At 33.9% G+C, this 13,374-nt stretch overlaps 1 long non-coding RNA gene across 1 annotated transcript in view; it reads left to right on the top strand.

The window, feature by feature from the left end:
- LOC135959060 (uncharacterized) overlaps positions 1–13,374 on the top strand; it is a 187,452-nt gene that overhangs the window by 10,446 nt on the left and 163,632 nt on the right. The gene's annotated exons all lie outside the window — the stretch shown is intronic.

Genomic DNA, 13,374 nt, shown 5'->3' with positions numbered 1-13,374 from the left:
AAATGTTAGAAATATGCTAGATACGTCATTTTAAGACAAATAACTTTTTTATTTTACATCTACCCTCATAGCACAGTACAACATTTTTCAGTTCATTGCTTTGGGACTCAATTCTGACAATTGCACGTGAAAGTAGCCCCTAAAATAAGAACTTCTGCATCATTAGTTTTGTCAAGTTGGCTGCCGTAATAATTTAATGACCATACGAATTTTTTTTCCTCAAGGTGGATTTTTATCACTTTTTCTATATTTTAGCACGGTTATATCTCGTATACCGTACGGACTATCTCTTTTGTGGCTGAAGGAAAGTTGTAGATATTGAATAGTAGAAAAAAAAGTACGGAACATACCTACCCGAAAAAGATGCACCGAGTGCCTTAAAATCGCAAAAATACCCATTTTTAACAAAAAATACCAATTTTTCACCTTTTTTGCTCAATAACCGGATTACAAGTCCAATTATGGACCGATCACCATGAAATTAGGTCGCATGATTTGTGTCTATATGGAAGTTATTTATCATGAATTTTGTATGTATACCATCATTTTTAACAGATTTATGCACTTTAAAGTGATTTCCGGAAGCGGGTCTTATATGGGAGCTATGAATAATTATGGACCGATCATAATAAAAATTTTTGACATGAATTTTGTATATACAAAACTTATTTGGAGCGAAATTTGTGTAGATACATATATAAATTAAACATTTATGACCGATAAAGTCCAATTTCGGGAGGACATTTGTATGGAGGCTAGGTGAAATAATGAACCGATTTCAGCCAATTTCAACAGGCTTCTTCCTTGGGCCGAACAAATTATATGTACCATATTTTTTTATGATCGGTCCATAATTAGTCATTGCTCCCATATAAGACACGCTTCCGAAAATCACTTTAAAGTGCATAAATCTGTTAAAAATTATGGTATACATACAAAATTCATGATAAATAACTTTCATATAGAAACAAATCACACGACCTAATTTCATGGTGATCGGTCCATAATTGGATTTGTAATCCAGTTATTGAGCAAAAAAGGTGAAAAATTGGTAAAAACAAATTAAAAAATGGGCATTTTTGCGATTTTTAAGGCACTGGATGCACCTTTTTCGTGTAGGTATGTTCCGTACTTTTTTTCTACTATTCAATATCTACAACTTTCCTTCAGCCACAAAAGAGATATTCCGTACGGTATACGAGATATAACCGTGCTAAAATATAGAAAAAGTGATAAAAATCCTCCTTGAGGAAAAAAAAATCGTATGGAAATTAAATTTTTACGGCAGCCAACTAGACAAAACTAATGATGCAGAAGTTCTTATTTTTGGGGCTACTTTCACGTGCAATTGTCAGAATTGAGTCCCAAAATCATGTGTTGTACTGTGTAGGTTAGGTAATCAGGCAGCCGTCCAAAAACTTCGTCTCGTACAGCTCACTCGGGTCCACTGATCATTCCCTTTGTGGTAACTGAAGAGAAAATAGAAACAGAAAGAAAAGAGAAATAGAAGTAAAAGAAAAAAGGGAAATCAATAGATTGACTCAGAGTGAAGTTTGCAAGAGAAAAGTATAGGTAGAAATTGGAGTAGTAATAGAAAAAAACGTTAAGAATTCAACTAATGCAGACCATCATGGGACAGTTGCTGGGTCACTATGAGGTGTAATTTGCATGTTCGGTCTTATCAACCACCTGCTTTTCCTAATAAAGGCGTCTATGCACCTTAGTTCCTTCCTAGATAACCCGGAGAGGTTACTAAAGGATCGCACACCTAAAATCCTGTCACATAGATCACCCAGTGTCGGACAGTTACAAAAGAAGTGTATGATGGTATCTTTCTCATCCTCATTCTGACAACTTATGCAGAAGTCGTGATAAGGTAGCCCAAGTCTTGCAGCATGGGAACCGAAAGTGCAATGACCGGTAACCATCGTTGTAACTAGATACGACGTGCGTTTACAGTTTAATGCAAGCCATATCATCATCGTATTTGCACAGGTGGATTTATTACTCCACCTTGTTTGGGCAAGTTCGTAATATGCATTATTTATCCGTTGCTTGCAAATTGACAACGGAATTCCACAAAGGAAGTCTATTTCGTCTTCCGACATCGAGGCTCATACAGTTGCCTTCATTATTCCAGTGCCCACGTACCCATGTGAGTACAACTGTTGAATGTCACGCCATCTCATTTAAGGATGTCCGGCATTCCTGGACTATATTCGATGTTGTATAAACACCTATCAGGAATTTGATTGCGGCTTTACTGTCCGTATATATCAGATACCCTGTAATATCTGAGCCAGTTATGTCCTCCTATACGATTTACTTGTACATCATTTTGCAATCAGACCAATAGTTTAGAGAGATTTATTACCACTTTTCTTCCGATCGACTCCACTGTACCAGATTTGAACGGAATTATAAAGGCTTTTGGGACCAGCATATGCTAAACAGGTGACTTTGGTTGAAGTGTCTTGAGGTAAACAAATGAAAATATTGTTACGTTTTTACCTTCTAAAATCGGTGGTTTATTTCCTTTAAATAAACCGTATTCTTTTGATTGCAAATAAAAGCAATTTAGTAGTTAAAATTTATAACAACTCTGTATTTATTCAAATGTACACAACAACAATTTAAATAGTCACTCTGTATTTTAATACACACGTTTATAATTCACAACTTATACAGCACACTGTAAGGCAGTTAATTTATCTTTACTTTTAATTTATCTTTATGCTTCAATGTTCCAACGGCCACCTTATATACACTGCATTACCATTCAGATGTATCTAGCACCATCTATCGATGCTTCTTGAAAGTTCTATTTCTACAATGATCAACTAAAAGCTTTTATTCAATGTTGTATGTTCCACAGCTATGTTAGTAATGTCCACAGTTATGTTAACTACTGTTAAATGTTGAGAAACATGATGCAACATGAAAACAGCTGTTAGAAACCGTTATATTTGAATTCAAATACAATTTCGAAACAATATTTATAAAAACAGAAATAACACTGTTCATTTTTATTGTTTGTTCCAATTTTAATGTTATTTTTTATTATTTTCTTTCTTAATAAATATCTCAAAGTTAGGCGGCCTAACAACACATCATGAACAAAAACTTGCCATTTTATACTGAAATAAATTTATTTTAGACGGATATAATTAAAATGGCTGGAACAAAAGATGAAGATGTAGCGATTGTGAAGGAGTTCAAGAAAGATCCATATCCGTTAGCTACTTGAATAACAGAAGCTTCTTGAATAACAGTTGGGCTCAAAAGCTATAGAGCGGCAAATATACTAGCGGTATTCACTGTTAAGTGCGAATGGTCTAGCATCATTGCAAATGCAAAATTTTACCGTAATCCAATAACAAAATACACACAAAAACATTTACAATTTTGCATTTGCAATGATGCAATGCCATTCGCACTTAATACTGAACTCCGCTACTATTTATATCGCAGAAAGATATGATGGAATACAGTAGGGTTGCCAAATGTCTCGATTTTCGTGGGATTGTCCCGCTTTTAGTCATGAAATCCCGCGTCCCGCTCGGTATTCGTAATTCCTGCTTTTTGGGTTTTCCAAATCTAATAACTACTTATTTCATATCTAGTTTTAAAGAACATTATTATATTGAAAATTAATAAAAAAAAAATCAAACAATTAAGTGGAATTAACAATTAAGGTTGTGTATTTCCCGCGAGCAAATATTTATTCAGAAAAGAGTTCGTATACTTAATCAGTTATTTCTTAATAATCAATCGACTCTGAATAATTAAAAATCATTATGTCCATCTTCTGGCTGGTTGTCCGTGACTGAAATAGCCAAGAATTAGAGGCGTTACTCAATAAATATAGTTGTCAAACTCAACAAGAGCTTGCGAAATCATTTGGAACTACTGAGTCAGCAATTTATCTTTTGTCCCGCAAAAGTTTTGAAAATCCCGCCATTTTTCACCTATTTTTAAAATTGTCCCGCTTTTTGCAAAAATAAAACTGGCAACCCTAGAATACAGCCTTATTTTCCGATTGATCTTAATTTAATTTTGTGGATAGAATGAGGAGAGCTCGACGATAGACTAAATCCCAAATACTGTACTGGAACAGTTAAGCATGGAGGCAGACATGTTATGGTATGGGGTTAATTTTGTAGTGAAAGTTTATGGTTTTATGGAGAAACAACTGTATACAAATATATTACAGAAGAAGATGCTAACTCATGCCCATGATAAAATGCTAAAACATACATCCAAATTGTTGAATGGGTTTTTAAAATAGGAAGGCGTTAATGTCATGCAGTGGCCCGACCTTAACCCTATAGAAAATTTATGGGAAGTAAATAGAAAGTTAAATCGGGAATTGGCACATCGAAATCCCAACAAATTGTATCAAGTAAAAAATATTGAAATTAAATTTTGTTCTTAATAATACTAAAGATGTATTTCTATATTAGAGTGCATTTGTTATTTCTAAAATCTTTACTTTCTTTGGAATTGAAAAAAAATAGTTATATCGCAAATTTTGTTCAATATGTTTTGAACCGATACTGTACATCTCTAGATAGAAATTAAAACATATCTATGCATACATACATATGCCAGTATGAATCTATGTCGACATGTATTTATAAACTATTTTTGAATTTTCAATACTAGAATATTTCAAAATTCTAGTAGAAATTTCTTATTCGCTTGCATGTACATATGTATGTTTTTGTATTTCTATATATATGTATGTATGTATGTATATGTTTGTAGATCGGTGTGTTCGAGTACCAACCATACCAACTCGGTACGTACCAACCAACCACATTTATTGTTTTAAATTTTAAATACTCGTACGAAATAAACTCTCACATGTTGCACAATTTACTCTCGATTAATACGATTTTCATATGTAAACAACTCAAAGCGTTAAATATTACTCTATTTTAAATATTCTTCTACGTTGTTTTTTTTAATTTTTTTTTTTTTTGTTAGTGAATTTATTCCTTTACTTTCGTATTGCGGTGTATTTTTATTCGAGCAGTACGTTTAAAAGTATCTCGTAAATTAATGTATTAATGTGTATCAGTAAGTATGTATGTGTATTTATACAGTTTAGTTTAGTACGTAGTAATACGTACATATGAATGTATATTTATATAAAGTAGAGTATAAGTGATGACATTTAAACTAAACGAAACTAAACTAAAATAACGTCAAGAGAATAACGGGAAAAAGAGCATCTAACGTTGGCGAACGACAAATCAACGTTGTATCCCATTGTGTTGCCACTAGGATTTCATTACTACAATTCACATTTTATTAATGTCAATCCCCATTTAAATTATCTGTCAATATTTTTCTAATTTGGTAATGGGACATACCAGGATGGGTCAAATAGTCCGAAAAAAATTAATGAAAAATCATTTTATATTTCAACATAGTCTCCTTTGAGCCCTATACACTTTGTCCAATGTTTCGCCAATTTAGTTATCCCTCCAAAAAATAAGATCATCGAAATATGTATTTTCTCTGAGATGATTTCAGAGTTCACATAGTATTTATCAAGCTTCTTTATTTGAGCGATGTTTTTTTTAAGCAAAACCGAATGCTTAATGAGCAGACGAAATTCACTTTTTTTTTCAATTTCTCCTCATGTCACGAGGTAGGGTGCTAGCAATGGCTGTCAAGCACAAACTAAATGACCCAGCTCGTTAAAGTTTGGACAGAAATCAACTGACAGATGCCTGTTGATAAGAGCAGTGTTGCCCTTTCAGTTAAGAACCGGGAAATTAAAACAATCTCGTATATCACCCAAAGGGTTAAATGTCATAAGGGGTGTGTTCGTAAATTCAGTATGATTGCATCACTGCAGCAAATTAAAAGTTTAGCGTTCGAAAAAGCATATTTGCGATTATTGATTTACGTCAAACGTTTTTTAATACAAATTGTTGGCTGTGATGCCGCAAATTTGTGCAACCAATGCATCATTAAGTTATATGTTGCAAAAGTTTGCAGGTCGTGCACAAATTTACTACATTTACGAACACACCCAAGATCATCAAAGCTAATGTTGTATAGCACTTTATAACAACCCAAAAGTTGCATTTTTTTATTGCATGCGATTCTCTTTTATTTTTTTCGGACTTCTGCTGTGGATCTAAACCAGCAAAAGCATATTCCAAAATTAGTCTAACAAATGAGATCAAGTTCCCAGCAAAAAATGGTGCTTCCTCGGAAGCAGGTTTGTAAGGCAGAGAGCACTTGTATACTGCTACCACTTCGCATGAAAGATTAAATGATTTTTATATGGGATTCCTCGCGTAGAGGCTCTGCATAAGGAATCCAAAATAAGCATATTTCACAGCTTTAAAATTAACCTGATTTCATCGAATTAAATATGTGCAAACAATTATGCACATAGATTTTACGAATAGCTTAATGTATGCCTTCCAAAATCATTTTTGTAATGCAATAATTTTAGGATGCAATTAATGTAGCAGTAGAAGATGCAGTAATCATATTTATTGCTTCCAAATCCAGAATATTTTTTGCTGGGTACTGTAAGGATCATCAATTTGTTCATAATACACCTTTAGCCTTATTAACAATTTATTACTATCAAATATGCAACATGGTTTATTTCCTTTAAATAAACCGGATACTTTTGATTGCAAATAAGAGCAGTTTAGTAGTTTAAAATTTGTAACAACTCTATATTTATTTAAAATGTACAACAACAGATTAAATAATCACTCAGTGTTTTTATACACGCTGATAAATTCGTAGAATTACACAACACTTTATAATATAAAAGTATACACTGGTAGTCATTCACTACTGCAATCGCAATCCCTATTTATACACACTGCCAGCTTCATTCGAGTAGCCTAGATTATTATTAACGGCCAAAACTCGTATATTCGAATTCTAGAGCTTTCGATGTTAATGTTAGCAGCTTAAACATTTAGTGTTGCCATACTTAAAAAACAATGCTAATCAACCGCATGCTATCAACATTGTTGATAAGTAGAAGCTTCTTATTGTTGCAGGCAGTCATTACAGACTGTTATATTCAAATCGCTATTGCAAATTCGTAACAATATGTATTAAGTACATAGGTCAAGTTGATATTCAATAATCGTATATCTGTTGTGGAATTCTGCTGTAGTATATTCTTAGCTTAGACAATCTTTTGTTTTAACCATTTTTGACATCTGTTAATGAAGTTTTATTACTTACTTGGTTTGATATATAATTATGAATAATAACAGATTAGAAATAGTTCATTGCCAACTTACAAGTATTTTAATGGGACTTAGCATACTTTCATACTTAGTTATTTCTTATAATTTTATTTTCTTTGTATTTATAGTTTTAACTCTATTATTGATTGAAAGTTTATTTTGCTATTTTAACTAAAGTTGCTCTCAAAAGGCAATGAAGTAATCTAGATGATAATAAATTTCAAAATGATCCAATGTTTCCAACAAAAATTCAATGTTTACATTTTTTGGTTAATATTCTTTAATGAATTTGTTAAATAAAGGTTTCCTTTACATTATCGGCATTTCTTTATTATTTGAAATGTTGGATATGCTTCTGGATTTAAACATTGGAATAATATATGATTTTCCTAAAAATTTGGAAAGTTTTACAGATGTATATTATGTTGGACAATATATTTGAGACGCCTCAGGAATTGGACTGATGTTACAAATCTACGAATCGTTTCAAGATTATATGACATTAAAATCAGAAATTCGACGTTTTAAATTAACCAATTTCAAATTGGATTTAATTTGAAATTATGCAAATTATTTTAATATTTGTTTTCTACTAAATTGTAAATTAATTTTGATATTGAATATCTCGAGTAATAAGTTGATAGACAAGATTCTGTGGCTTTTTATACAATTCCCACTTTATTACCTCGAAAGATTTCCCCATGTCCTATCTAAGAAATTCTTAAAAAATCCTTTATATCTCTTATGTAATATGCCTCTTTCCACTACCCTATAACTAGTGCAACCTGAGGCGACGATCAAGATATAGTATGTTTCGATTATAATGGGTGATTCAATTTGAGATACTATTTTCAATACTCTTTTTTGACAGATCACGTGTGCGTCGTGTCATGTTATTATACCCTACACCACCATAGTGGGGAGGGTATTATGCGTTTGTGCAGATGTTTGTAACGCCCAAAAATATTAGTCTAACACCCACCTTAAAGTATACCGATCGACTTAGAATCACTTTCTGAGTCGATTAAACGATGTCCGTCCGTCCGTCTGGTTGGCTGGCTGGCTGGCTGGCTGGCTGGCTGTCCATGTAAACCTTGTGCGCAGAGTACAGGTCGCAATTTTGAAGATATTTCGATCAAATTTGGTACATATTACTTTTTCGGCCCAAGGACCAAGCCTATTGAAACTGGCTGAAATCGGTCCATTATTTCACATAGCCCCCATACAAAGTCCCCTCGAAATTGGACTTTATCGGTCATAAATGTTTAATTTATCTATGTATCTACACAAATTTCGCTCCAAATAAGTTTTATATATACAAAATTCATGTCACCAAATTTTGTTACGATCGGTCCATAATTAGTCATAGCTCCCATATAGACCCGCTTCCGAAAATCACTTTAACGTGCATAAATCGCTTAAAAATGTTGGTATACACACAAAATTCAACATAGTTAAATTTAATATAGTCATAAATCACACGACCTAATTTCAAGGTGATCGGTCCATAATTGGTCATAGCTCCCATATAAGGCCCACTTCCGAAAATCACTCATGAATATAAATTATTGATATTTTAAAAGAAAAATATTTTTACTCATTTACTTGGTGTAGGGTATTATATGGTCGGGCTTGACCGACCATACTTTCTTACTTGTTTTTATTTAGTATTGTTTGGCATTTCATAATGGAAAGTCTTACGCCTGAACAACGTTTTCAAATCGTTCAACTTTATTACGAAAATTCGTGAACTTCGCTCAACTTATGGTCAACATAATCGGCCTACTGAGTGTACTATTCACAACACCATCACTCATTTTGAGACCCAGCATTCATTATTAGATAATATTCAATCGATTAGACCACGTCCAGCACGCTGTGAAGTTTGTGGGCCGGTGGAATCATCGGTCCATATTTCTTTAAAAATGATGCCAGTGCGAACGTAACCTTCAATGGCGACCGTTATAGTGCCATGATAACCGACTATTTGATGCCAGAAATTTAAGCTCGTGATCTCGGCGACATTTGGTTTCAGCAAGGCGGCGCCACTTCCCACACATCGCATCAATCAATGGATTTATTGAGAAAACACTTCGGTGAGCACATAATTTAACGTTTTGGGCCGGTCGATTGGCCAATAAGATCGTGTGATATCATACCGTTAGACTTTTTCCTGTGGGGATATGTAATGTCTAAATTTTATGCGGACAAACCCGCTTCGATTAAGGCCTTGGAGGAAAACACCACGCATGTCATTCGCCAGTTAACAGTCGAAATACTCAAACGATTCATCGAAAGTTGGACTCAACGGATGGACCATCTGAAACGTTGCAACGGTCAACATTTGATAGATAGATAGTAGGGAACCTCGAAATGGATCACGATTTATTTGAACGTTATATGTAAATAACCTTTACTAAGACATTGCCTTAGGGTTAGGGACCTTCTAACTGCAATAAATGATACAATATAATTTTCCTTAAATGTTTTAATGTAATTTTATTTTAAATATTTTAATAGTACATTTTTCAGGCTTAAGATCATAAGCCAAATGTTATTTCAGACTATTTCGAACCTTTGTAATGAGCTATCATTCTCTATAGAGCAGTTTCCTTCATAACTACTTTTATATTGCCGACTTTTGTTAAATTCTATCATGTTTCTTTATCTTGAACAAAAGACTGAAGTTTTAGGTAATATTTTTTCTAGCTGTTTTTTTTAAAAATATATCGATTTCACTTTATAAAAATTAAAAATCTATTGATCTCTTTAAAAAAATTTATACTGAGTGTTTGCTGCATTATCATCTCGAGACAAGCTTTAGTCCAGTCTTTCGTTTTACTATGATTATTTTCTGCTGAACATTCTCGTTCCCCACAATCAAAATGATACTAACAAAGAAGTACTTGGACATGAGGTTAAAAGACATGCTACAGTCCAGAAGGTGAAGCTATAAATCCATAATGTTAAGAGCATAAGTTGGGGTCGTTATGCCAGAACTACTCTCGTTTTCATCGGTTGAATCCTTCGGCGTATACTAAGACCACTGTATTTATTGATGATATCCCTATGCATACAATTCAAAGCTGCGATCTAATTAATAATCCAATGATTGTCTCGTCGTACTTACATCTAATATAACTCGGAGGAGCCTCCAACTATGTGATATCAATGTTTGGATGACACAATTTTCCATACAAATTGAAACTTATTTCATAATTAGCTGACCCAACAGACGTTGTCCTCTCCAAATTAAAAAAATATTTTCTGTTCGATTTGTGAGTAGCTGTTTGAAATGTGTGAAAATAATCAAAAAGAGTGAAAAATAACGTATTTTTGAATGATAATTTTTATTCATATAAGTTTGGGTTATGTTTGATTTCAAAATATGTACAATGTAACTGCAAGTGTTTAAAATCTAATGGTATGTCGGTCGTGGTATCAAAACATCTTATCCATTGTACCTTCCTTTAAGTATTGTAGCTTCGATGACGTTATTAACATCATGATTACCGATCCGACTTTCATTTGGAGATTGTGAGGCGGTAAACCGGATAATTGGATAGTTGACGATATCATCTTGGGAAGTAACGGAATCCACTGATTTGTACATCATCAATTCGACAGCAATTTCACATTGAATCTTAAAATTTAATTCGTCGACATCAATGTTTTTCGCAGCCAATATAGCACTTTCGCTCAACCAATCATGATTTTTGTAATGGTTGGTAAACAACTTTCGTATGAGTTCCGATTTTGATTAGGTGAACTGACAGAAAGCGACAGGAAATTGAATGCAGCTGGTCTAAATGTCAACCGGGATTTTGCCGCAACTGCAACTCGACACGCATTTTCAAAGTCAATTTGAGTTTCTTGACGTGTTTCCCCAAAACGGACTACTTCAAACATGCATTAAATTCATCGGCTGGCTTTGACCGTGGAATCACCGGCAATGTTTGCAGAAAATCACCTGCCAACAGAATCATCGCGCCACCAAACCGGATTTGATTGTTTCGTAAATCTTGCAACGTTTTGTCTAATGCCTAATGCGCCATTGTACACTCATCCCAAACGATCACTTTGCTTTGCTGCAAAACTTTGGCCATCGCACTGTTCTTAGAAATGGAGTATGTTGGATTTTCATTAATTTGGATATTCAATGGCAACTTGAGTGCTGAATGAGCAGTTCGATTGCCTTCCAACAACGTAGCTGCAATTCCTGATGAAGCAAGTGCAATATCATTCTTCGAGCGTATCGAAGCGTGCAAAAAAATCCTTCCAGTTCCATCTTTCACAACATTCATAAGAGTGTCGTACGCATATTTTTGTTGACGATTTAACAGTAGAACGTTTCTGATTCCCTTAAGGCATCGCAATCATATTGTTTTTCGCGTCGCACCTCTTTATTAAATGCGTCGTGCATCGGACGATTGTTAGCTGTCATGCCTAACTCAGATAATATCTTTTTCGACATCATCAATCACAAAGCCTCGTTGAAAAATATCCTCGCCGAGTTGCAAATTTGGATTTGATGTTTTAATACGCATCTGATGAAAAGTATCATCACACATGGAATCTTTGTACTTACTTCACAAATCAGTCGGTTTATCTCAACATGCTTACCATATGTTGAGATGTACGCATTTGATGTGCATTTGACGAAAGCATCACATCTCCGAGGGAGTATTACCAATGAGTGTCATTATCTAACAATCGCAAGCTTATAGTTGGCAAATCTTGGAATGATGTTGTGCCACGAACATTGACTAATAGCAAACGCAAATAGAAACACTCATCGTTTCTTGGATGGACTGTGTAAATGCGAGATAATGGGCCGGTGGAAAATAAATAGGGAAACCTGGAACTACAGCATCGAAAAAATAATTAAAATAATTTCGTTCCTACAGCACCGATAACAACCTACTTGAAGTTGTTTTCGTTCCGGCGCCAAATGACAGATTTTTCGTTACTGTTCGGTGCCGTTTCGTTCTCAATTTTCGTTGCCGATTTCTGAAACGAACTTTTTTCGGTGCAAATGTATGGAATTTCGTTTTCGGTGCCGATTACGTAGCTTTATTAAAGTACACTTTTTGGCCATTTTCCAGATGTACGACTAAATGAATAACAGTTGGATATCTTTCATGAATGGCAAATGAAAAAAACGTGCCAAATTGCTTCATTACTGCTAACATAGCTGCCCATTTGAAATTGAGTGACTGCATCGTTGGAATTTTCCGCACTAACTCCAATCACAGACATGTCACTGCCATTGATCACATATTTGCAAATGTATTTGATAAGTAGGCGTAGAAGTGGGCGTGAACAATTTTTCGTTCTGTAAGAAACTTTTGAGGACTATTACATTTAAAAAAAACTAATTGCCAAATCGGTCCATTAGTTCAGCGATTTTTGATACATTAATCGAAAAAAGTGGGCATGGTCAGTAAAGCTATTTCACGGTACCAACCTAAATCAGATGGCCTTCTCTTAGAAATTTTCAAAAAAATTTGCAAGGATTTGAGAAATCAAATTTAGACAAACTCGAGAAACTCTTAGCCGTGATAGAATTTAGAACTTTGCAAATTATGCTGGTCGCACTAATGAGAATCCAAATCCCAACTACTACCCCTTTATCTGGCAACAACAGCGATTAACAATGAGAGTAATTGTTGTTGGTTTTGTTCTTGTTTTTGTTGTTGGTTGGTTGGTGGTGCATTAGTGTGAGTGAGTGCAAGTATGTGAGCGTTTGCTTCTTCTTAATGCGATTTTGTTGGTGTTGCTGTTATTTTTTAACGATCAACGATCATCGTATGGTTTGGTTTGGTTTGATTTTTTTTGTGTGTATTTTTTGTTTTAATTTTATTTTAATATAGAATGTTATGGTTGGTATAAGTATAGTATAGTATACTCTTATAAAACAAACACACACTCATACAGTATGGTTCTGAAATAAAAGTTTGTAATACTATTTTTAAAACACAACACTCAACGTTCGTAAACCGATGTACGTTCATAAATACTGAAAACAGAAGGAAAATATAAATATAAAAAAATACAAACAAAAAAAAAATATTGAAACAAACTGAATTCGAAAGAAAAATGTTTCAGAAAGAAAACACAATACAAAAATGAA

The sequence above is a fragment of the Calliphora vicina genome, chromosome 4, assembly GCF_958450345.1.
Source record: "Calliphora vicina chromosome 4, idCalVici1.1, whole genome shotgun sequence".
Lineage (NCBI taxonomy): Eukaryota > Metazoa > Arthropoda > Insecta > Diptera > Calliphoridae > Calliphora > Calliphora vicina.
The sequence above is the reverse complement of the archived record's forward strand: the minus strand, read 5'-3'. Positions and strand labels throughout refer to the sequence as shown.